Here is a 27,820-nt window from a genome sequence, read left to right on the forward strand (position 1 = left end):
GAGTGCAGGGAGTCTTATAGAAGATTTGGGAAATAGAAAGACCTGGAGGAAGGAGTCAGGAGCTCCATAGGAGCCAACAATTCACAGCAGAGGGTGGGGGATGTTGGAGAGACTGATGCACCAACCGAGGACCATGCATGGTGAGGACCTAGACCCTCTGCTCAGATGTAGCAGATAGACAGCAAATTCTCACTGCGAGTCCCATAATATGGGGAGTAGGGACTACTTCTTACATGGACTCTGGTACTCACTCATTGAACACTTCTCCCTGGAGGGGGTGGCATTGCCAGGCCACAGAGGGCTAGGATACAGGCAGCCTAGATGAGACTTGTTAGGCTGATGATAAGGGTGGAGAGCTCCTCCTTTCTGAGGACTAGAAGAGATGGGGATGGGGACCAAGGGAGGGAGGGTGAGAACTGGGGGCAAAAAGGGAGGGCACTGCAATCAGATTTAAAGTGAACAAATGAAAACAAATCAAAATAAACAAACAACAACAAAAAAAATGCAGACAACTACATACTTTTCACTAGCAATTTTTTAACTGGGAAGAAAGTGGTTTAGGGAAAAGAGAACAATATTGATCCTAGAAATTTAAGTGTAAAGAAAATTTTATTGGGTTCTTAGAAGGTCTGAGGTTTGATTGTCATGGAAATGGCTTAGAACAAAAGTATTCTCACAGGCTAAGTGGATTTTCTGATCTAAGATAAGGACTTATGGCCAGTTTGTTCCAAGAGGCATCCTGATATTTCTTTCAGCCTCATGGATTATTTCCTTATGATGATTAGGACACAGGACAAGGCACCTGTTCTATATTGTTGAGAAGTGAGAGAAAAAAGAATGAAGATGGTCTTCGTGATTTAGGAGGAGGCACACCTAAGGTCTCTTGCCTTTATTACTACTTTGCCTGCTTCTCTCTGCTTTTATAATTTCACAGCACTAATAAGTATCTGGAAATTTACAGAAGGCCGTAGGTCTAGTAATGAAGAGATGGGTACATTGCCATACTGAATGATAGTGTTCATCCATAGGTACTTATCTTCTTCAGGGTACCAGTACCATCTTCTACTGCTTTGTCCTGTCCTGCTCCCTATAGAGTGAAGTCGACCCTCCATGATATGCACAACAACAAATCATGGCCACTAGAAGGAGAGCGTGTTTACACAACTGCAAGGTGGTAGATAGAAGACTTGTCTTTCCACTCTTACCCTAAACTCATTTGACTATACATCAATGAGGAGTCTCTTAAGCCAAGGAAAGAGTTTTTCCTCAGACTTTATAGTTATTTGGAATATTTATTCAGCAACTATAGAAGTCCTGAGAGTGAGAACTGCTAAAGGGCAAACTTCAGGATAATAACTCAGACAATAGAGAGTTGTAAGACTGCTTTATTTGGGAAGAAATAACAATGACAGCTTAAGAATATATCTACCTAGGAGTCTGTAATTAAGATCTAACCTCCTTATTTAATAATACTCCTAGTAAATAATTTCAAGTTTTATAGCTGTGTGTCTTGTCAAGAACATTTAATCATTTTCAGCAATAGCATTAGAGGAAATGTTTTAAATGTTACATTTGGTTTAAAATATCATGTTCACTTAATATTTATTATTAAAGCCACTTCTAAGGGAAGTGTTTTTAAAAAGACACAATAATTATTTTTATTGTCAACAATTTTTCCTTTTTTATACAACTCTTTATTCTAACAGCCAAATGTAGGTGCTAACCCTAAATATAAAGGAAACCATACACTTAAATTTATTTATTGACATGTGAAGTCAAATGTAAGGCTATCCTTGTACATGAAAATATAGATACAAGTCACATTATACTGACTGTGCAATTTGTGCTTACATATTTATGATTACATGTAATTCTATCCTACATATGTGTGTGTAACAATTAACATCAAAGATGCCACGATCTGAAAGAGAGCAAATGGGCTATATGCAAGAGGTTAGAAGGAAAAAAGGGAAAGAGGAAGTGATTTCATTTGTGCTATACTCTCAAAAAATAAAATAAATTATTTAAAGAATAAAAAAAGAATTTATCTCTCCAATTTCAGTTGCTGATTTTAGACATCCATTTTTAAAAATTTTTACTTGTTTTGGATATATGTATTATATATATTATGTATATTATAACTAAAACATCACTTCCTCCTTTTCCCCATTCTACGTTTGTTATGCTATATTTCACTGGTGTCCCTGGGAGGCCTGCTCTTTCCTGAAAGGAGGTGAAGTGGTGGTTATGAAGTAAAGGGGAGGTGTGAAGGAAAGGCTGGCAGGAGGAAAAGGAGAAGTTGTTGTTGGTATGTAATATATGAGAGAAGAATAAGTAAAAGAAGAAAAAGAAAAGAAAATGCTTCTAGGTTCCTTCCCAGTAGAGTTTCTGATTTCCTTCATTATGGGCTATTATGGAGCAAATAGAAGTCAAATAAATCCTTTCCCACCACTTTTAGTCATGGATTTTATCACAATGGAAAAATCTACAAATACTCTGAAACTCTTTATTCATTGCATTATTTCTTTTTTTAAATAAATAGTCAGTCTGAATCAGGACTTATAAAAGGTGTGAACCAAAACATGCCAAGAAAAATATCATGGTCTTAAGAGAGAGATTTAGAATTATGGAAAAAAAATTGAACCTTGTTGTTACAGGACTTAAGATCAAGCATGAGATACTAAAAAATGAATAAAAAATGTTAGATTCTTTTTGAAGGATAAGCTATAGATTATTAGGCTCTGAGATGAAAAGAAGTTCTCACAGAGGGACAGACACAGATTTTCCAGGTCCTTAGAATTATCGAGTGTTTGATCATTGTAGAGCGATAACTATGACACAGCACTATGTTAGACAGGATAGCTACATGTGCAAAATATATGTGGAATGCCTTGCAAATAATGCAAAAATAAATAGTACATTTGTTATCATTTTAGAATTTAAAAAATGCTCTCAGCCTCTTTTAGTAGTGTAAGAGAATAAAATTGTAAATACAGAAGGCAGAAAGAGGAATTCATAATAGGCTTGAAATAAGGTAATATAAAAACCATCTGTGGCGATGAGATACAAGAACTGCTTTAAAGTATATAAATATTGCAGGTTTTCAGTAGTTCCTGCCACAAACAATAGCTTATTTAGCAGAATAATTCATAGAGATTTTAGTGTATTTCTTCTACAAATGAAAGATGGAAGTATTTGTTTATAAGTCGATAAGTTTTCTTTATTTTTTTTCCATCAAAGTAACAAGCCAATTCCTGCCCGGAGAAAATGATACAAAATGGAATAATGTGTATTTTTCTGTTGCAGAAAACAGAGCAATTTCTGACAAAAGTGATCCCTACAATCATCTATACTAAAGCCTTTTATATTGAGGCTTCATGTATGACTCACTTTCCTTTGCTGTTGAGCACAATTGCATAAAGATAGAAATGTGATTCTGTATGTGCCAGTAACATGCTGGATGAAAGAGGAAATGTACGAGTCAATTTTTTTTGACTAAATCAGATATCTGTCATTATCTTCCTTCTAAAATTGGTTTACTTTTAAATATATCTAACCCCTAAATGCCACAGTTCTGCATGATACAAACCCATATTTTAACAGGTTTGACTTAAATTCTATTCCTCATGAAACCCTTTCTATGAAGAATATGTAAGGATATAAGTTAGAAATGTCTGCCACATGTTCATATATTTAAACATCCTAAACTGGTGGCAACAGTTTGAAAAGCTGTGCAATGTAGGTGGTGGAATAGGTTACTGCAGTTAAACCATTGGAAGTTGCCCTTGTAGCTTGTCCTCAGTGGTTCCTTGTCTGGCCTCTGTGTGAGGATCCCTGCCACACTTCTATTCCAAAGATCCACTGTGCCATACCTTCTCCACAATGGTCACCAAACTATGAGCCAAATCTATCTTTTTTTTTTCTGCAAGCCATTTTTTGTCAAAGATTTTATCACACATATGAGAAAAGCGACCAGTAGTGAAGAGAAGAGAAAAATTAGTTTAAATGTACTGCCTCAGAAGATGGAATTCATTTGGCACCATTAACAATGAGAAAACCCACATGGCTAAGTCATAGGCTACAAGGGAAAACCATGTATTATTATTCCGACCGTTGTGGATAGTATTAAACTGCCCTGCCAAAGTATTATTTTATAATTGTAGCCTAGTGCATATCTCATCTTCATCATAGAAATGTAATTTGTATTATCTGGAATGAATTATGGACCCACAGCTGCTCAACGATCAGAGAATAACATTCAATGCTCACTTCTAAAAAAGGTCACCTTTATCACTCATATCCCTTTCAAAAAGTTCAGAGATCAATGAAAAGGAGCTAGTAGAATATTTAGGAGCCAGAGATTGTAGATGTCTATAGTAAAGGATTATTGTCAGATCTTTTTCTTATTTTATTTTCATCTCACAAATAATTATGATTACCTAAAGGGCTCGTGGGGAAAGTGCAGTAAATTCTATTGTGGTACATTTACTTAAAAGTCGATGTCACTGAATTGTATTTTTTCTTATTATCATAGACTCAGAAATTTTTTTTTCAGATTTTCTTGATTAAAATAGCACGGTTATAAATGTCTTATTCCTATTGATATTCTCATTTGTGCCATTATTGTTTGCCACATTTTAGGGCAGACACTCTGTTTATTTTCTGATCACAACCCATCTCAACACTATCTTATGATTATCTTTGAAATTACCATTTTCAATCAAAACAACCTCGTCAACTTTTTATAAACTCGGAAATTAGCATTAATCTCTTTAACAGGTTAATATATTACTACAAATATAGGAACTCACACACCTTTATTAAAATTGGACCAATAGTTCCCAATTGCAAGTCATTTTTTAAAATATTTTTATTTACTCAGATGCCACTTCTCCATCCCCATATCCTCACAGAAGGGGAAAACACACATGGGTATCAACCGACCCTGGCATATCAAGTCACAGCAGGACTAAGCACACCCTCACACACTGGGGCCAGATAAGGAAACCAAGACAGGGGAAAGGGTACACAACAGAGTCAGACAGACCCCAGTCCAATTGTCTAGAAAACTACATGGTGACCAAGCTCCACACCTGGTTCATATGTGTAGGAGTGCTACATCCAGCTGATGCATGCTCTTTTGTTGGTGGCTCAGTGTCTATGAGCCCACATGGTCCCAGGTTATTTTACTCTGTAGGTCTTCTTATGGTGCCCATGGCCCCTCAGACTGCCTCAAACCTTCCTTCACTCTTACACAAGACTCCTCAAGCTTTTCCTAACATTTGCTCATGGGTCTCTGCATCTATTTCCTTCAGCTGCTGGGTGAAGCCTCACAGAAGACAGTTAGGCTAGGCTCCTGACTGCAAGCATAGTAGAGTATCAGTAATACTGTCAGGAGTTGGCTCTCTCCTATGGGGTGGGTCTCAAATTGGGACAGTTATTGGCCGTTCCCTTCATATCTACTACATCTTGATGCCTATACTTCTTGTAGCCAGGACAAGAACGTCAGGTCAGAGGATTTATGTGTGGGTTACTCTTGCCCTTCACTAGAAATTCCACTTGGATAAAGCAGGTGACATTAGGATCCATATGTCCTGATGCTAGGACTCCCAGCTAGCATCATAACCATAGACTCCTAGGAGCCTCCCATGTCCAACAGGTGCCTCTCTCTCTCTCTCTCTCTCTCTCTCTCTCTCTCTCTCTCTCTCTCTCTCTCTCTCTCTCTCTCTCTCTCACACACACACACACACACACACACACACACACATGCACACGCACACACACACACACACACACACACATACCCCAATTTCCATTCTCTCCCAGTCTCCGCCCCCTCCCCGCCCCCGACTGATACCTGATCTCTACCCTTGTTACCCACACTAAAATGACTTCCCTCCCACCATCTACTTCTGGTGTCTATTTTATTTCCAACTCTGAATGAGTTTCAAACATCCTCCCTTGAACCCTCTCTGTTACATAGCTTCTTTGGTCTGTGAGTTTTAGCATGGCTATCCTGTACTTTATGGCTAATGTCCACTTATAAGTGAGTGCATAGCATGCATGTCTTTCTGGGTCTGGGTGACCACTCTCAGAATGATGGCTAAGTAGTAATCCATTGGGTAAATGTACCACATTATATTGATCCAGTCTTCTGTGGAAGGGCATCTAAGTAGTTTCCAGATTCTGGCTATTACAAATAAAGCTGCTATGAGCATAGTTGAGCAAGTGTCCTTGTCATATGGTGGGGCATCTTTTGGGATTATGCCCAGGAATGGCATAGCTGGGCCTTGAGTTAGCACTATTTCCAGTTATCTGAGAAACTGCCAGATTGATTTCTAAAGTGGTTGTACAAGTTTGCACTCCCACCATAAATGGAGATGTGCTCTCCTTGTTCCACATCCTAGGCAGTTAGACAGCATGTGCTGTCACTTGAGTTTTTTATCTGAGCCATTCTGATGGGTGTAAGATGGAATCTCAGAGTCATTTTAATTTGCATTTCCCTGATGAAATGTTCTATAGTATCTGTTAGGTCTATTTCATGCAGAATGTCTGTTAGTTTTGTTATTTCTCTGTTTAGTTTCGCTTTCAATGACCTGTCCACTAGTGAAAGAGGGTTGTTGAGGTCTCTCACTATTAATGTGTGGGTTTTGATGTTTAATTTAAGCTGTAGTCAGGTTTCTTTTATGAATATCGGTGCCCTTGCAATTGGGGTATAGATGTTCAGAATTGAGACGTCATCTTGGTAGACTGTTCCTTTGATGAGTACGAACTGCTGTCCCCCATTTATTTGATTAATTTTGGCTATTAGATATTGGATATTAGAGTGGCTACTCCAGCTTTCTTCTTGGGTCTGTTTGCTTGTAAACCTTTTTCCAGCCTTTCACTGATAGCCTGTGTTATTTTTTAAATTGGGGAATGAGTCCATTGTTGTTGACAGATATTAACTATTCCTAATTCTTGTCATTTTGATGTTGATGGTGGTGTGTGTGTGGGTGTGGGGGTGTGTGTGTTTGTGTGTGTGCATGTGTGTGTGTGTGCGCGCACACGCAAGTGCATGCTTTCCTTTTATTGGTTTTTTTGATGTGGAATTATTTATTACCTGTGTTTTCATGGGTGTAGTTAACTTTCTTGGGTTGGAGTTTTCCTTCTTGTATCTTTTGTATGGCTGGCTTTGTGAATAAATATTGTTTAATTTTTGTTGTTATCTTGGAGTATATTGTTTCCTTCCTCTATGGTGATTAAAATTTTTCTGGTTAAACATTCTCCACAGCTAAGTGGAGACTGGGGACTGACTTTCACAGGACCTCTGGTGCCCCATATTTGGCCATGTCCCTTTGTTGGGGAGGCCCAATGGCACTCGGAAGAAGGATAGCGGACTACCAAGAAAAGACTTGATACCCTAGCACCATATTCAGGGGGAGGAGGCCCCCCACAGCCACAGTCATAGGGAAGGGGGATTGGGGTGAAAGTGGGAGGGAGGGAGGAATGGGAGGATGCATGGGATGGGATAGAAAATGAGATGTAATAGGAATTATTTTTAATTTTCAATAAAAATGTGTTATTATTAAAAAAAATAAAATAAAATTTTTCTGGTTAAAAATTTTCTTGGCTAACATCTGTAATCTCTTTGAATCTGCAATATATATGCCTTGTCTCTTCTATTGATAAGTTGATAGGCCTGCATTTATGTTTCTTGGCCCTTTTCCTTACTGCTCTCAATATTTTTCTTTAATGTGTACATTTAGTATTTTGATTATTATATTGTGGGAACATTTTCATTATATTCTTCATTCTTTTATGTTATTCCAATATATTTGGTGCTCTGTGAGCTTCTTGTATGTTTATAGATACCCCTTTCTTTAGGTTAGAGAAGTTTTCTTCTATGATTATGTTGAAAATATTTTCTTGGCCTCAGAGCTGAGGGTCTTCTATTCCTGTTATACTTATTTTTGGCCTTTACATGATGCTTCAGGTTTACTGGATATTTTGTGTCTGAAACTTTTTAGATTTAATATTTTCTTTGGCTGATGTATCAGTTTCTTCAATCATATCTTCTATGACTGAGCTTTTTTTCTCTTTAGTGTTTTGTGTTCTGTTGGTGATGCTTGTTCCTTTAGTTCATTCTTTTCTTTAGGTTTTTCATTTCTATGATTTCCCCCATTTGTTTTCTTTATTACTTCTGCTTTCATGTTTAGTTCTTGGACTGTTCTATTTGTCATTCACTGTCCAGTGTGTACATGGCCTGGGTCCTAGTTCCTGAGGGGTCATTTAGGCACTGCTTGCCCCTGGACCAAAAATGGACAGATCTTGGGATCAAATGTCCCAATAGCCTGTTTCTATCTCAAAGGTGTCCAGGGCCCTTTAAGGTGAGGCATGAGGCTCAGCGCTCAAGGCCAGATTCTCAGTCTCACCAAAGCTCAGCTCTGCCATAGCTGCCTTGACCACCTTAATTGGTCAAGTCCCTAGGTTCATTGTCAGTTCCCTTGGCAATAAATGGAATTTCAGATCATCATTGTGGAGGAATGGTGAAAAAGAAAGCATGAGCCTGAATGAGGCCCTGAATGTCAGCCAGCCCTTTATTTATAAGCCTTGGGCAGTAGGAAGGGGTTTTGAGTGTAAATGTGTCTGATTTGTTAGGGCTAAGGGAGCCAGGATACTTAGTCTACTCACAGTGGTATAGCATCTCATTTAGAAGCAGTACCATGGGCGTTAGGGGAATCACATCACAAGAAGGAGAAAACAGTACTTAATTATTCTAAGTGTGAAGGGATGTCTTACAATTTGCAGGCAAATGGATAGGAATAGAAAATATCATCCTGAGTGAGGTAACCTAAACCCAGAAAGATACACATGGTATGTAGTTACTTTAAGTGGATCTTATCCATAATGCACAGGATAACCATGCTACAATCCGCTGACCCAAAGAAGCCTTGAAGGGCCCAAAGGAGGATGCTTAAGTATCACTCAGAAGAGGAAACTTCTGCATTTCTGCAGCAGGAACCTTCCTGCATTTATTTAATGGATTTATTCATTTTCTCTTTGATGACTTCTGTGTCTTCATAGGTTGGATTTAAGGTCATCTTCTTGTGCATTGGCGTTGTTAGGATATCAAGGGCTTGCTGTAATAAGATAGCTGGGCTCTTTTGATTGTGTTATAAAGCTGGTATTAATCCATCTTGTTGTCCACGGTGTTGGCTACATGTCCCTGATGCCAGCTGGTCTCCTCAGATAGGCAGGCAGAAGCTCTTTAGGGAGGCTCAGGAGAAAAGTCCATTGTCCACCTCAGTTGGGTGTGCACAAGGTGGACCTCAATGTACTTGGGTCATGCGGGCCTCCTTGGGAAGGGAGGAAGAACTATGACCCTGGCAATGGAGCTCAGGGGACAGAGTGCAGATCAACTCTGCTGGCTGTGCCCTAGGTGGACCCAACATAGAGGGAACCGACAGGGCAGTGTCTAAGCTGTGTGTTCTTAGGGCCTGGAAGAGCTCCTCAGGATGGTAGGCAATGGAACTCATGGAACATCCCACTGCTCATCTCTACTTACTGTGCCCCAGGAGGACCAGAATTGGAGGGGCGGGTCTAAGTTGGGTCTTCCTCAGGATCTGTGTGCCTCCCCAGGAAGGCCACAGAGATCCAAGGACAGCATGCAGCTTGCCTCTGATCCATTCAGCTTCTCCTTAGAGCAATGAGAACACGCCTTTTAAAACATTTATCCTTTTTTAAAAAAATTTGAGCAGCCTAACTCAACATATTGTGTATCACAACTAAATATTGTCAAATCCAATTTCACTTTGGATTGTTGAGGTGCCCACAGTTTCAGAGAACCATTAATATTTAAGTGATATGTTGCGATTGCTTGTCCCACATATTTGTGCAATTCTTGTCATGTACTATTTGTTAACAAATGGTTCCATGGCATCCGAGTTAACACATGCTTTACTTAATAAATGCTTGTTAGTAGAAAATCTAAAGCATATTACTTAGTAGAGAGAACATTACAATAAACTATTGTGCTTTTATTGATTAGCTCCAATCATTATCTACATTCACTGTATTTGTTTCACTCTATAAACATGAATACATGTGTTAAGTAGCATCGCCCCTGGACTGACAACACATAATTATGCTGCATGAATAGAAGATTCCTACTGGACAGCTGATTTAGTCACATCAGCACAAAGTGATCTCATGAAAATGCTGGGATAAATAGGGTAGTGTAAAAGTCTTCAGAACATTTTTAAATGTGCATAAGCATGTGTACAATATCCCTTTCACTTTTTCATACAGTTAGTGATGTTTTTCGAGTGTGAGAAGAATGGAGAGATTCAAAGGACTTTAATGGAGCACAGCAGTCAACCAAATCTGGGTAGCCAGAGTGAAGCTGTCTAGGGGCTGAGGCCAGCCATCAGGAGCTTGGCTGCTGTAGCAGAGTGGTTTGATAGTTTCAAGAAATGTCTCACCAAAAACGTAAAATATCCAGGTGTACACAACAGCTTTTGGAAACTGGTTCAGAGCAGATACTTACACTTTAGAGTGGTTATACATATATAGCTACTTTGTCTGATTATATTGTGAAGAAAATGAAAGTAGACTAGAATAGAAAAAGAAATTCATAAGGAATGAATGAAACACTCCTACATCTAGAAGATGTCTTGAAAGCAGTAGTCAGTAAGTTATACCACATATATATATGGTGTCTTGAAATGAAAATAAAACATTTTTTTACAGTGAGTTGTTAATTTTTCTCAACACTTCAATTAACAAATACAGTACAATGGATTATAAAGACTGATTATTCATAAAACTTTAAGAGAGGCAATCTGAGACTTTGACAAATCATGTGAATTATTTGGAGAGCCTTAAGTTTAGTGGGCTTCAACGAGAATGAGAAAATAATTGCAAACATGGTTTTAGGTAGCTCTCATTGAGTTAGAATGTCATTTTTCTTTCCTTTAAAATCTATTGTCTGTTTATAATTTACCATGTATCTACTCCTATTTCTTGGGTTCTTACAGTAAGATAATTAAATATCTATTCTTAGTTCTCTTTGAGAAAGTAAAAAAAATCATAAATTAAACTTAAGTTAAAAAACTTTAAAAATGTAGAGTGTAAAAGCAATTCAGTATTTCAATAAGTGGTTTGTTTTCCTTACTTTTTATCTTCAGTTAAAAAATGTGTCACTGGAGAATAATTTGAAAGGTCAAAATTTGCACATATTATGGCTTCCAGGTGTTGCAGACCAAAAAAAAAAAAAAAAAAAAAAGACTTAATCTCTGTAAATATGCTCAGGATTTTTTTTAAAAACATAAAAATATGACATTAAATACTCATAGATACCACTATTGCTAAAATACATGGGAATGGTTTCTTACATAACACACACAAGTTGATATTTAAACTGAATTGTGTAGCAGTGCGAAATCTCATCATTCCCTTAGTAGCTGATGGACTTTATTAACTTCATTTATTATACATTACTATCACAGTTTCCCTCCCTCCCCTCCTCCCAGTCTATTCCTCCACCCTCATCCACTCCTATTCCTTTTCTCTTCAGAAAAGGGCCAGGCTCAATAGATATCCGATAGCCACAGCATGTCAAGTTGCAGCAAGACTAGGCACCTTCTCTTCTACTAAGGCTAGACAAGGCAACTCACTGTGGGGAAAGGGTCCCAAAGGCAGGCAAGAGAGTCAGCGACAGCTCCTGCTCCCACATGAATATCGACCTACATAGTTGTAAAATGTGTGAAGGCATAAGTCTGTCCCATGCAGGCTCTGTAGTTGGTGGTTCAGTCTCTGTGTGTCACTATAGGGCTCAGGTTGGTTGATACGGTGGGTTGTCTCTTGGTGTCCTTTACCCCTCTGTTTCTTACAATTCTTCCTCCCTATCTTCTGCAGCATTCCCCACGCTCTGCCGAAGGTTTGGTTATGGGTCTTAGCATCTGTTTCCATGCATTTCTGGGTAAAGCCTCTCTGATGAAAAGTGGACTACACTGAAATCTGCAAGTATAGCAGAAAATCTCTAGGAATTAGGTCTTTGATTTTTTTTTTTTTTGTCAATTATATTTCATGCTATTGTGGGACTTTGAACTATCCAGTCTCCGGCTCTTGACCTTATGGGATGGATGTGTTAGAGGTTGGCTTGAGTTGACTCATGGCATGAGTCTCAAGCTGGACAAATCATTGTTTGGCCACTCCCACAATTTCTGCACCTTTTTAAAACCAAAGCACATCTTGCATGCAGACCAAATCATAGATCAGACGTTTTGTGCCTGTGTTGGTGTCTCAATCCTTACACTGAAGGTCTTGCCTTATTACAGAAGATGGTTGCTTTAGGTTCTGCATCCCCAATTGCTAGGATAAGAGCTAGGATCAACCTCATATATTCCTGGTTGTTTCCACTGAGCTAGGTTTCTAGTTCATCCCATAGATGCCTCTGATTTCTGTTTCTCTCTCAGTACTCTCTCCCTCCATTGTTCCCACACCTGATCCCTCCTGTTCCCATCCCCACACTCCAAACCCATTCAGCCTCCTCTTCCCACCCTCCCAAGATATCTATTCTGTTTCCCCTTCTTATGAGACTCATGTCTTTCACTTAAGCCTTCCTTGCTACTTAGTTTTGGGTCTGTGGATAGTAGCATGTTTATCCTTTACTTTATGGCTAGTATCCACTTATAAGTAAGAATATGTTTGTCTTTCTGGGTCTGGGTTACCTCACTGAGGGTGATCTTTTATAGTTCCATCCATTTCCCAACAAGTTTCTTGATGTCATTGTTTTTAACAGCTGAGTTAGATTCCATTGGGCAAATATGCCACATTTTCTTTATCCATTCTTTTGCCCAGGGACATATCAGGTGATTCCGGTTTCTTGATGTTACAAATGAAGCTGCTTTAAGCATAGTTGAGCAAGTGTCTTTGTGGTAGGATGTGGGTCCTACCTTTGGATATATGACCAGCAGTAGTATACTGCATCTTTTTTTAAAAAAGATTTTTTTTATTTTTTACATATACATTTATATTATTACCCACATATAAAATAAACTACATACACCAAGAAGAACAAAGAAACAACCAGGGATTATATCAATATTATGTTCATAGTATTTTGGCTATTTGTATTTTGCAACCTTGAAACATCTTTCCTATCTTGGTGAGTCTAAAATTCTGAATGTAAATCAATGTCCATCATATCTCTATCAAATTAAAATATTTATCTAGACTTAAAAACATCTTAACCACTAAACAACTAAGCTTAATTGTAAAACTAAATGATCTGATCTTCAATCCAATCAGAGACTTGAGAGGAAAAAATTACCTGAGTAAACAGGAAGTGTAGGTTTGCAGCTTCCAAAGTGAAAAAAAAAATTACAAAGTTTGCTGTCTGAACAGTCACCCAAAACTCTCTATAACATTGAAGCATCATCATCTTCAGCCTTCTGGACCAGTATATCTGACAAACATATTTGTAAGGCAGAATCTATTGAGGACTTGCTTACCCTGTCTTGGCAGAGTGAAGTAGATCTATTCCCAAGTTTCTGAGAAATTTCCATGTTGATTTCCAAAGTGGTTGAATCATTAATCTGCTTCAGAGGAAGTGCCTGAGAGAGATCAAATATTTTTATTGTGAGTACCAGTGATACTTCCCAGTGAGTGCCTAGAATCCCCGTTTTCATACAACTCATGTATCAGCAAGAATATAAAGGACACAAAGACAACAAATATTGTGATGCTCCATAAGAGCTTAAAATCCTCATTGCTTTGCCTCCCAAGGCACAGCCACCATGGTTGTGCTAACCAGAAGGCCACATTCCATGACTTCTCAAGCTCTTTTGCTTTTCCTCTGGAGTGGTCCCTGACATTTACTTCCATATCATTTTTTTCCGTCTGCCCCCAGTGTCACCTCTCTCAATCATATACCCTTTTCTTTTAATCCCTCTAAATTCACCTTTCCTGATAATATTTACATGGGTACAGGGCCATCTCTTGGAGCATGGGTTAACTGTCATGAGGCTCCCTCCCAGAAGAACGTTAACTTTCTCCTCTCCCAGAATCATGAATTGCCTCAATCTCTTCAGTTTAGGATTTTATCTTGGACCCCTTCCCTATCCATGCAAAGACTTAGTAATAGGTTTCATTATGATGTTTTCATTCATGATTTTGTTTTATCTTCCAGTTCAGCTGCTTCTCAATTACTTGGCAACCCTCCAAACAATGAAAAATATCATGCATTATTTAGACATTTGTTCTTACGTAAATCGGTGTATTGTGCGTGCGTGCGTGCGTGCGTGCGTGTGTGTGTGTGTGTGTGTGTGTGTGTGTGTACCGCATGCTTGCTGAAATCCACAGGTGTCAAAAAGGCTATTAATCCCCTGGAAGTGTGGCCACAGATGGTTGTGAGCCACAGTAGAGATATTAGGAATAAAATAAAAATTTTATTCTGTACCTGGGAAACAATTGCCCTTACCATTATAGCCATTTCTCAAGCATTCATAATTGGTTTAAGTCTTACACTCAAGATACCATCTATCAGATTTCAGATTTTTGAATGCTAATTAACCATAAATTTTGTGACTGTTTTCTCCACCTTTTCAAGATGTCTGTCATTGTTCAAACAACCAATTTCAATTTACCAACTTTTAGAAAAATTATTTTTTTTCTTTTTTTAATATATAAATTTATATTATTACATGTAAAAACAATAAAAGTACATATAACAAGAAAAAACATGAAACAATGAGGAATTGTAAAAATGTTAGTCATAATGTTTTGGCTACCTCAAAGCCTCAATTAACCTCTTTATGGAGATGCCTTCAAATGTGGCAAACCAGCCACTGGGCAAAATGTCCTCATTTTAGCCACAGACTGAAAATTACCAATGTCTAAAGCAGGTATAATTTGGTTGATGAATTGAAAAAATACAACTTTATTTTCATTTTACAATGACTGAAACATGACAAATATTTCAGATTTTATTCTGAAGAACGCAAAGGATATTTCATTTTATGCCCAGGTTTTATAGGGGAAGAATAATTTCTACGACAGCCTGACTAGGTCATCTCTTCAAATTATATGCAACACTAGTACTTTCCCTATTCCTGACTCAAGAACAGAATGCCTATTGGTTCTTCCTTCCTTCCTTCTTTTCTTTATTTCTTCCTCTCTGTTTCTTTCTCTTTTTCTTTCCCTTTCTTCCTTCCTTCCTTCCTTCCTTTCTTTCTTTCTTTCTTTCTTTCTTTCTCTCTTTCTCTCTTTCTCTCTTTCTTTCTTTAATTCACTTTACATCCTGCTCATAGCTCCAGCCTTCCTATCCTCCCAGCCCCTCCCTCTCCCTCTCCCTCTCTCTCTCCTCTCTCCTATTCCTCATAAAAAGACACCGCCAGTTCATCAAGTCACATCAGGAATGTGCATGTAGTCTTCACTATGTCCTGGCAAGGCAGTCTTGCTAGGAGAAGTGATCAAAAAGCTAGGGTCAGAGTCCATATCAGACAGCCCGTGGTCCCCACACTAGAGGACCCACAGGAAGACTCAGCATCCCAGTGGCCACATCTATGTAAGGGGGCTAGGTCCAGTCCATGCATTGTCCATGGTGAGTGCCACAGTCTCAGCAAGCCCCTCTGGGACCCGGATAGTTGGTGCTCCTGTGAAGCGCCTGTCACCTCCATGTCTTTTTCTCTTTCCCCACTTCTAATTTTCCACAAGACTCCCCACATATCGCCCAATGTTTGGCTGTGAATCTCATCATGCGTTTCGAAGAACTGCTGAATGGAGCTTCCCCGAGGGCAACTCTACCAGGCTCCTTTCTGCAAGCATAGCAGAGTATTGTTACTAGTGTCAGGGTTGGATTTCTCCCATGGGATGGGTTGGGTTGAGGCCGACATGGTTGGACATTTCTCCTCCTGCACTGCACCTCTCAGATCAGATCTCCATCCTCGTATCTATCTGAGTTCCCTCACACATTGTTCCTTCTCTTCCACCACTGCTTTCCTGTTTTCTATTTCCCCTTATAAGTGATGTTTGAGCATCCTCCCTTGATCTTTCCTGTTATTTTTCTTTTTTGGGTCTGTATATGTTTTTACTGTAGCTAAAACACACCTATGATTGAATAAACACCATGTGTGTCTTTCTGGGTCTGGGTTACTTCATACAAGATGATCTTTTTAAGTTCCATCCATTTGCTTGCAAATTTCATGATTCCTTTGTCATGATTTCTTTGGGGTACGTTGTATAAATGTACCACAGTTGCTTTATCCATTCTTCAGTTGAGGGACCTCTAGATTGTTTCCAGATACTGGCTATTATAAATAAAGCTGTTATAAACATAGTTGATCAAGTATCCTTGTTGTACGGTAAAGCATATTTTGGGTATATACCCAGGAGTGGTATAGGTAGGTCTTGAGGTAGAACTATTGCCAATTTTCTAAGGAAGAACCAGATTGATATCCAAGTGGTTATACAAGTTTATATACCAAAAATGGACGGGTGTTTCTGTTTCCCCATGTCCTCAGCAACATGTGTTGTCACTTGAATTTTTGATCTTAGCCATTCTGCCACGTATAAGATGGAATCTCAAAGTGATTTTGATTTCCAACTCCCTGTTGAATAACGACATTGAGCATTTCTTTAAGTGCTTCTCAGTCATTCTAGATTCCCCTGTTGAGAATTCTCTGTTTATCTCTGTTCCTCATTTTTGATTGGATTATTTTGTTTGTTGATGTTCAATGTTTTAGTTCTTTATATATTTTGGGTAATAGCCTTTTGATTAATAAAGGATTGTTGAAGACCTTGTCCTAATTTGTTGACTGTCTTTTTGTTCTACTGACGGTGTCCTTTGCCTTACAGAAGCTTTTCACATTAGGGAGATCCCATTTATAAATGGCTTTTTTAGTGCCTGGGCTGTTGGTGTTCTGTTCAGGAAGTTGTCTCCTGTCCAGTGAGCTCAAGGCTCTTCCCAACTTTTTCTTCTAACAAATTTAGTGTGTCTGGTGTTATGTTGAGGTCTTTAATCCATTTGGACTTTAGTTTTGTACAGTGTGATAAATATGGTTGTTTGCATTTTTTCTATACATAGCCATCCAGTTAGACCATTTGTTGAAGATGCTATCTTTTTTTTTCATTATATGGATTTGGCTTTCATTTCATAACACCAGATTTATGGTCCTTTTCTTGTGTTTCAGGTGTGATAGTATCTTCAGTGCTTGCTGTGGTAGGATAGCTGGTTGCCGCTGGTGTTCTATTGCCCTGGGTTTTGTTGCTTGTGTTCTTATGCTTACCTTGAGCCATCTGGTTGTCTGTGGTGTTATCTGGCCTAGTTGTCCCTCTACTTGCCCTGTCCTGGATGGATTTAGTACATCAGGAGTCACCAGTGGAGAGAGTCCTAAGCTGAATATTGCTAGGTCCCACACAGGCTTCTTAGGGATGGAGGATGATGGGGGTTGGTCCCTGTGTACAGTTCACCTCTGTTGGCTTTGATGGCTTTCTGCTGTCTGTTTCAGGTGGCTCAAGTAGATGGAGTCAGCAGCAGAGAGGGTCTTAGGCTGACTGTTGTTTGAGCTATACATAGACCTCCTCAGGATGGAGGATGATGGGTGTTGGGACCTGCAAACAGGTCACCTCTCTCTCTCTCTCTCTCTCTCTCTCTCTCTCTCTCTCTCTCTCTCTCTCTCTCTTCTCCTCTCTTCTCTCTCTTCTCTCTCTCTCTCTCTCTCTCTCTCTCTCTCTCTCTCTCTCTCTCTCTCTGTTGTCTGTGTTCTAAGTGGGCCAGGCAGATGGATTCACCAGCAGAGAAGCCTCTAAGCTGAATAATGCTTGCCACCATGGGCCTCCTCCTGATAGAGCATGATGGGCTTGGGTCCTCATACTGCTCACCTCTGCTGGCTCTGATGGCTCTCGTCTGTCTGTGTCCTATGTTGGTCAGAGTGCTGGAGTCACCAGAATAGAAGGATCTAAAATGGATGTTGCTCACCTGACAGGGTCTCCTCATGATGGATGATAATGGCTTTGGTTCATGCATACGGCTCACCTCTGCTGTCTCTGCTGTCTGTATCCCAGGTGGGTCAGGCAGATGGAGCCAGCAATTGAGAGGGCTCTAAGCGCTCTCTTAGTATTTTATACCGACATTATTTATTAGGCATTCTTCTGTTTCAGAGTTATTCACCGAAAATGTCTACAAAAATCTCAAGAGTGCAAGTAGAACTGAAAGAGTATTTATTTTCTGGCTGATAGAGTCTAGGGAGCTTATGACACACTCCTCAGTAATATGCATCATCACAGGTATCTGGCATTGAAGTTTATATTACTGCTTATATATTCAAAGCCAAACACAGCAGATTTTCATTTTCATCTTAGGAGTATGAACTTGTTCACTACTCGGATCCTTAGCATTTAGAAGAATATGGTAGAATAAAGGTCCAGTCAACAACCAAGTGAGTAAATGAATATTGGATGAAATACTCAAGTGTTTTGAAAAAGGACGAGCTTACCTGCTATCTACATGCCAAAGCCTCCTTTTACAACTCTCAACTCAAACACTTGTTATGACCTCAGATAAGTGTCTAAGAAATCTTAGGAGTAGGTTATTAGTTCATTTATTTCTGTTTTATAGTAGTCACAGAAGAGACATGGGTCCAAATTTTTTCTACATGTGCAGAGAACTGATTGTCCAGCTATGCACCCTTATTCAAATAGTCTGTTTTCTTCCTAAAGATTAAAAATGCACCCTAAGTTCAACCTTCAGACCCTCCAGGGAATTTGCGAAATACCTTTTCTGTCCAGTTATATTTTTATTTTCTACAATTGTTGATCGAAAGAGCTATTTATACTCTTTTCCCCTCAAACTACCTCTTTTACCATATGTGCTAACAATAAAGAGCCACACTTCTGAAATGGTAAAAAATAGCACCAAAGAAAACAGTTCCACGAAGTTTTCTTGCTGATGTATCAATTATGCATATCTTGCACATGGTATGTATGCAATGTTATTTTTCTCCTGCTCCTTTGTGCTGTGGAATTCTCATCGTTCAATACATGGGATATACACTTAAAGAGCATCATGATTTGAGGGAGAAAAGAATAGAAATGAGTCTCGGTTCCATATTTACCCTTCCTTCCGTTGTTTCCTTCAGGAATCAGAAAGGAATACACGCGCATGCACTGAGCACTTTCACAGACTGCAGGACTTGTATCACTGCTAAAAATGGCTAAAGTTTTATGATTTTAGGATCATGGAAACAGGTCATTATTATGACAAATAACCATCAATAACTACAGTACTCAAGTAATTTGCATAATTTCTGGCTTTGAGCCAATTGTAATAAGCACATGAGCATGGGCACTAGGCTAACATCTATTGATTGCATTCTGGTGAAGCAAGGGTATCACAAAATCTAGTGTGGTTACTTTATTTTGTTTACAGGCAAAATTCACTGTCATTAATCACCCTATTAAACATTCACTAACACTGTAGAAATTAATCAGTCTACTAAAGTAATTAAAGCAATTAGTTTCTCATTCTCTTTCCTCCTCTCTCTACTTTTCTTCCTATGTTTTCTTAATGGAAAATAATATACTGAGGCATAAAAACAGGAGCTACAGGTAAGACTTAACTAAATGACAACATGGTGAGCTGATATGTCAATAACCACCTTTTCATGCAATAATACTAAGGAATTTTGAAGAACTTTTCACAGGGATCTATTATTAACCACTCAATAAATGATACCATTATGTGCATTTTACTCATATGCAATTCTTTGTATCATGTACATTTTACATATAAACAACTTTTTACTGTGAATAATATTATTATTTAAATATATTTATTATCTCAGTGAAAAGTACAATACCAAATCACTACTTCACTACATTTAGGTTGAATTCTTAGGTTAAAATTTATTATACTCTTAACTTCTTATAACAGAAAATAATGGTTCCTTAGAAATGATTTGTCGTATTTTTATGATTCTAGTATAAAATTTCTTCTATTAACTATGAACAGATTTCATCTTTCTTTTTTATGAATTTTAGAAAGGATTATTCCCTAATAAAAAAGTTCTAGTGAAGACATTTTAGAAAGTATAATGCTAAAATTTCAAACTGTGATGCAGAATGTTGAAATATTTGGCAGAGTGTTATTATTCTGAGGCTTCTTAAAAATAAAAGCTCTCAAAATTTTCCAAATAAAGTTATTTTTATTGCACTTTGTACCAAGAAAATAAACTAAAACAATTTTTACTTCATGCATCTCTACTTTTGTCAACCTAGAACATGCACAACATATTATTATGAGAGATTACATAATTAAAAGATTTGAGATACAAAAGATTTGATGGATTGGTGCCAAATCTAAGATAATATGGTGGGAATTAGAGAGAATAAGAGCCACTGCCAACCTCCTGTGCTATTTAATAGAATCTGAACTGCATAACTGCTCAGTAAGTCAATAAAGACAAGAAAGATAGTCTAGCCTAGGGACTTGCTGCTGCTACTTGAATACTTTGAAAACCTCTCGGTAAATAAGTAGGAAAAATGGAATCAGTCAAAAATGTATGAATATATGGAAATACTACTATGTGATCCATTAATATATGCACTGAGTCAAATTCACATTTACATATTAATTGATATTAAATAAAGTACAATGCAATGAATATTTTAGATAATAATTAGAATAAACAAAAATTTTTACTTACAATCTGTAAGTTTAATTCTATAAGGTTGTCATTTTATTTCAATACAAATTTTTATTACTTTTCTATTCACCTGGACATTCTTCAAAGTCCATATGTATCATAAAAAGAAAAACTTCCACTTTACAATAGGAAAGACAGACCTTATTATATGTATTTACATCCTCTTACAACATTGTTTCTCCAAGATAGGTGACAATTTAGGCAACATAATATTAATCTAAAAGGTTTAAAAGAATTGAGCATGAGCAAGATGTGCAAGAGAAACAAAGACCACATGAAAATATACAAAATAAATTCTAATGTACTAAGTATGTAATCAGTCAGTACAGCAAAGGTTGCTATGATTAATTTTAAATGATTTTCAGTTTTCTCTTTGTTTGTTTTTGTTTTGTTTCATTGTTTGAGGAAGAGCTTTCCTGTGTAACTCTGGATATTTTGGAACCCACTCAGACCAAGCTGGCCTCAAGCTCACAGAGGCCTGCCTGACTCTGCTTTCCAAGTCTTGGGGATAAAGGCATATACTATCACTCACTCCCCAGTTCAAATGATTCTCAGAATTGGTTAATGTTATTTTTTATTAATTGAAAAAGCAAATAAGAAACATTTTCTTTGTAATTGGAAAGCTATGTACAACTGGATGAATTAAAAACAACAGTAAAGATTAAAAACATAGTAAAATAATTGGAGAGCTTGGTGTTGTTTAGTAGGTGAATCTCCTGAAAACTGTCAAGATTTCTTACAGGGTTTTTCTTAAGGAAAGAAGAGTCACATAAGCTCTTTATTTCCTGTAAGGATAATCTCACAGAGTAGATGTCATGTCCAGACCCACCAATTCCACTGCCTCACCTCTGGAGATGTGCCATGCTCTTTTTGCATTTCCCTTCCATCACTGTGGAGTTGAATTTCTCACCCCAAGGTAAACTGGGGCAAGAATAGTCTATATTATTTCCAAATATCTAATGTTTAAGGCAAAAGGTGGAGTGCTTGTCCCTCATTTTTAAAAATAATTCTGGTAGACTCTCTTTTGAGAAGATCATATTTAATAACACAGCATGTCTAACTACATGCGTGTCACATACTCATTTTTTCTCTTTAAGTAGGATATAGGGATTTTTGATTTACAGGTGGGAAATACTTTTTCTAATATTAAGAAGACAGAATATATTTTCAAGTGCTCATAAATGCCAGAAATTGGATAGAGCTTTCCTTGAATTTTAAAACTTTAAATTACCAATACACGAGAGTAAAAGAAAACTTTTTAAACAACTGTAAAAAAAATCTCTTCAATCAATCATGAAAGGTAGAAGACTTTCCCTTTTTTGAATTACAGGGCATCTGATATTTGGTAGCATGCCTTTAATTCCAACACTCAGGAGGTAGAGGCAGGCAGATCTCTGTCATCTATATAGAGAGTTCCAGGCCAACCAGATCCATGCAGGGAAAGCCAATCTCAAAAGAATACAAAACAAAAATAGCTTTTAAAAATGAGTTACTGTTAATCAAACCCAGAGTATGCCTCATAATAGGAAGTATTCTTTTGCTGAACAACAAATGGTTCACTGACTTATTTTCTTATAATCTTAATGACAAAATATCAGAAACTTATTATGTAAAAATGTGACTGAAGTTGTTACCAAATACATATATAAATATGTAAGAAATATCAATATAGTAATATATGTCTATATAGTATACTAACATAATATGGCATAGCAATATAATTTTCCTTTTTGAATTTTATTATGCTTGTGATATTAAATGCCATTTCACACATAATTGCAAAACAATATTTTTATGTTTGAATTGTATTTCTGTCTTTCTGTTCTTTTCCTTAAAGATCTCTACCTAATTTGTAAACCTCAAGTTTTACAACATAATTCATAAATATTTCAAAGGAAGTATCTCTTTAATTCTGCAATATAATTGTCACCAGCATAGTTTAGTTCATTTTAAAATGTGTGGATTTGAAATGAATTCAATGGTATTTTGTAGACTTTTGTTCTCATATTGTTTTGTTTGGGGATATTTTTGTCTTATTGACATTTTGATTGTTTATTAGTATGTTATGGCTTGTATATTTGTTTGTAAATTTTTGTTTCTGATTTTGTGGTTTTATAGATTTTATATGTGTGTGTTTCTCATGTTTTTCTTTCTGTTTACATGTTGTTTTTGTTTGTCAGTTTTTTTTTCTCTAAAGAGAAAGAGAAAGAAAGGGCCCAGAGTTCTGTGTAGAAAGGTGGGGGAAGATCTTGGAGGCGTTGAGGGAGGAAAAAAACCAAGATCAGAATATGTTGTAAGAACAAAATTAATAAAAATAAAAAATTGGAGTGGAGATGTATGATAATGATACACTTATAAAGAAAGTGTTGGGTTCATTGGAATTTAGCACACCCATTAAATATACCAGGCTGATTTTCACAAGTGCAAATTGTCATGGCAGAAGCTATCATAAATATTAAGTACTTTGATTTGTGTGTGTTTCTAATAATCCTTTCAGTCTTTAATTTAAAGAATGAACACATGTGAGTGTGATAAATTCCATGTAGAAAACTGAGCATTACATATCTTTTGCTCTGACATTTCAGTTTTCTTTTCCATTTAAAAATACAAAATAAAAAAAATATTTGGTAGACCATAGAAATAAACCATTGCTTTGGAGCCCAGAATTCTCAATGTGAAGAAAGAAATCAATTGGAAGTAAATGAAATCTGTCCAAAATTAGTCCTGCTACCTGTTTTTATGGCCTGCAGTGTCACAAGAGCACAAGGAGACATGTGCTTAGATGCTCGTATTTTTATAAATCCAACATGCAGCTCAAGGGATGTGGATTTATATTTTTGAAATGATACATATTTTTAAAATACTAAAAAAAAAAAGACAAATGGAATTTTGTATATAAAGAAGAAAGTATTTGAAACCCTAGAAGCCTATGTATTTTGGATTTCTAAGGAGTCTCATTTAAAATCCTTTCAGTGTATTATATCAGGATGTTTGAGATAGCCATTTCTATTTTCTGATGGGGATGGTATTAGTAATTCAGAGAAGAGGTAAAACAGCAAGTCCTCAGAGACTGAGGCCCATTCCTGCCTCCACAGAAATCACATGAACCGGACTTAATTATACCCTTCTGTCATGGAAATATGAAGAATATAAAGAAGGCATCATGTTCTGAAAAGTTCCATTTCTCATATTTAATTCAAAATTAAGTCTTCTATACATTCTCAAAAAGTAAAATAACAATTTTTACAACAATTTTAGAATGACATTGTGTGTGTGTTCAAAACCTGCTTTGGCTGATGTTTTCAGAATGGATATTTGTGTGCTTGTGTGTTACAAGTATTTCGAAGGTACTGTAACGTCTAATGCATTTGTACATACAAGATTACAATTATGAATCATTGCTTATTAGATTAAATTGTATTTTAAATTACTTTAAATGGAATATATTTTTAAGGAGAAAGAGCACAGCACAACATCTTCCCCTTTGAGACAATATTTTCATAATAAATAGATACAATTTATTTATTACATTTAAAATTATATATATATATATATATATATATATTATTTATAGCATCCTGATTAGTATACACTCTTTAACAAACCCCTTTAGATCTTATGCCTGCCACAAGGCAGCAGTGTGAAGGGTTTCTTTTGAATGCTAATACAATTGTTCTAGACATTTGTGAGTTTCTTCTTTTTAGTATCTGTTGCTTATTTTCTGAGACAGGATATTTCTGTGTAGGCGTCACTGGCTTGGAATGTAGACCAGTTTTTCATCGGAGCAGTAGAAACCATACTTATGACAGCAATCAACAGTAATTGCCTATACAAACGAAGCTCCATATTCTGTGGCAGCATCTTTTCCTGCCCTCTGTACTACCAAGGAGCAGAGGAGGAGAGGTGTGGAGACATGCAGAAGCTGGGGCCCTAAAAGGCAGCAAAACGGGGAAGCACAACGGAAGAGTTGCTTTCCGAAGGCTGGGTTCTGGCGGCTGCTTCCTTAAAATCGGGGCATCACCAAGTAGTGTCTTGTATGAGTTTGAAAATGTTAAACTTAATCCAAACATTTGCTTTTTGCATTGTATCATAGCACCTGTAATCCCCCAAATTTGTGAGGCTGACGCTGGAGGAAAATTGAGTTAGGGACCAACCTGGGCCACATGGTAATATCAAATAAAGTAAAACGAAACTGAAAGGTCAAGAAAGACACTCAAAAATTTTAAGAAATTATTTTCATAAAATAAAGAATTAAATGAATAAAATATGTAAATAAATAAACTATATAAAATATATAAATAAAATATATAAAATCATTTTCCCTTTTTTTATTAATTTATTCTTGTTACATCTCAATGGTTATCCCATCCCTTGTATTCTCCCATTCTTCCCTCCCTCCCATTTTCCCTTTACTCCCCTCCCCTATGTCTGTGACTGAGAGGGACCTCCTCCCCCTGTATTTGCTCATAGGGTATCAAGTCTGTTCTTGGTAGCCTGCTATCTTTCCTCTGAGTGCCACCAGGTCTCCTCCTCTAGGTGACACGGTCAAAAAGAAAGTAAAAAAAAAATTGAAAATCCTGTTGAAAAATCTAAAAACATATATATTTATGAACAACATATCTACTCAGTTGGTTCTGCTTAATTTTCTAATTTTGTGAAAGTATTGACTTCAATTTTTATAAATTCTAATTGAAACAAAAGAAAAGCCTAAGAAAATCATAAAATGAAACAATATTATTCAAGTCATAAGATATATTTTCCTGATCGATACCTTTCTTAAGAGATGATAAACAGGAATCCAGTGTATTCATTTCCTTGTTCTATTAATAATTAAAAATAATTATGAATTGTAAAATATATATATAATCAGGTATTATATCTTTTTTGAATAAGTAATCTATACATCAAATGTGGGGTACATGATAAACTTTGAACTATTTGTATTGCTTACAATGGTTCTCAATCTTCCTAATGCTGTAATCCTTAAATGTAGTTCCTCATGCTATAGTGACCTTAACCATTAAATTATTTCTGTTGTTTATTAATAACTGCAGTTTTTTGTTACTGGTATTATTTATAATGTAAATATCTCATATATAGGATATTTATTATGTGACCTCTGTTAAAGGGTCATTTGACCTCCAAAGGGGATATGACCCACAGTTTGAGAACTGCTGGCTTAGGGCTATTTAGATAAGGGAACAAATACACAGTGTTAAACAGAAAAACAAACAACAACAAAGGCTTATACAGTAATATCAACCGAGAAGTCCCAAATACACAGTTTAGAGTTGTGAAGACAGTGTGAGCCAGCATCTAAGACCAGGAACTCGGTTAAGCAGCCAAACTTCTCATTATTACTTTTACCTTTGTGTTGTTGTTGTTGTTGTTGCTGCTGCTGCTGCTTTGTTTGGTTTTGTTCTTTGAGACAGGGTTTCTCTGTGTAGCCTTGGCTGTCCTGGACTCACTTTGTAGACCAGCTGGCCTCAAACTCATATCGATCCACCTGCCTCTGCCTCCCAAGTGCTGGGATTAGAGAGGTGTGCCACCATGCCCAGCTCTGAAATCAAGAATTCAATTGACCAGATAAAGACTATGCCCATGAGGGAGAATAATCTGGATCATTCAACCATCACCTTCAGTATCACAGACACAGCAGAGACAAGTCCAAGTGTCCAGGAAACTGCACAGTCATGTTCATATACAACATTGCCCAGGAAATCTTAAGCTAGTGTACGAAGTTAGCCACATTATTTAATTACACATACTTGTTTCCTATCCAGGGACAACAAAGGTAAAATATCTGTAATGTTTTTGCTTTTGGTTGAATGAGATCTTTCTATAATTTAGTTTTTGGCTATTATTCACAATTGATGTCAATAATCCACAGTGATTTTTCTCTAGTTTGTAGCTTCAATGTAAAAAATCACAATCATACAGATTCTCAGCAAAGCTCAGTTTCTTGAGATATATGAATGTGGAGGTGATATATGGAAAGCTCTTTCCCATTCTGTAGTCAGGATGTAATATATGAGAGATAAATAAATAATAAAGATAAAGTGTTTCACTGCCGGGCTGCTTCTTTCATTAGTAACATAAACCAGTGAGCTAAGATGGTCTCACTAAAGGACTCTAAGAACATCTTAGATTTTTCCTTTGACAGTATTTCTGGATTTTCATATTTCTCATTATTTTCTGATATTATTTTATATCATTCCTTTCCTGCTTTCAATCTTGTCTTTAAGTTACATTATGTTTCATCTAAGCCACATAGCTCATGTTTGCTAATTGTTTTCTAGAAATAGAAATCAAATCATTAATTTCTAAGCTCCTTTTACCAAGGATATTTGTTTCTTTTTGATGTTTCATTTATTTTCAGATGTCTTTGGTTTATTATCTAAAAATGACATAACAAAAGTATAGTGAATCATCAGAGAAAAATATTGTAAATTTAACCTATATCCATTAGAGCTTTCTAAGTTTTAAAATGTATTAAAAATTCAAATTAAGAATATTCAAATTGAGATACAAAACATATCGTGTTCCCAAATTATCTTTTTTTGTCCTTTAAAAATATCTTAATAAAATATAGAAAAAAGCTTAAAAATAAATAACAATAACAGATGTATATGAAAAGACACAAACATATGAAGGCAGGAAAAAAATTGTAATTTTGATCACTCAGAAGCACATGGACTGTTGTAAAAGACTCCCTTGCATGAGAAACTGTAAATCCAACAGAAGGGAAGTCATTAAGAATGACGTAACAGAGAGCTGCTAAGGTAATGCACTGGAGGAAAACAAAAGCCTCCGAATGAAGGTTTTTAAGTGGAGTTTTCAAACCAATAAACAACAACAACAACAACAAAACCCCCCCACAAAGCCCTGCCATTTTCTCTAAAAAGAAATTAGATGCCTAAATATTCTCCAACATCTCACTGAGCAAACACAAACAACTTATCCGTTCCTTTCTTAGTTGCACCTGCAGGGTTCAATTTTTCTACTTTATTACAACAAAACTACAGTCCTGGTGGTAAAAAATAATGTCAATTTTACTGTAACTATTAATTTAGATGGCTGAGTTTTCAAAGAAATCTCAAGTTACTTGGAGGAAGACAGAAACATCTTATGCA

Source organism: Acomys minous, assembly GCF_964271855.1.
Source record: "Acomys minous genome assembly, chromosome: 12".
Lineage (NCBI taxonomy): Eukaryota > Metazoa > Chordata > Mammalia > Rodentia > Muridae > Acomys > Acomys minous.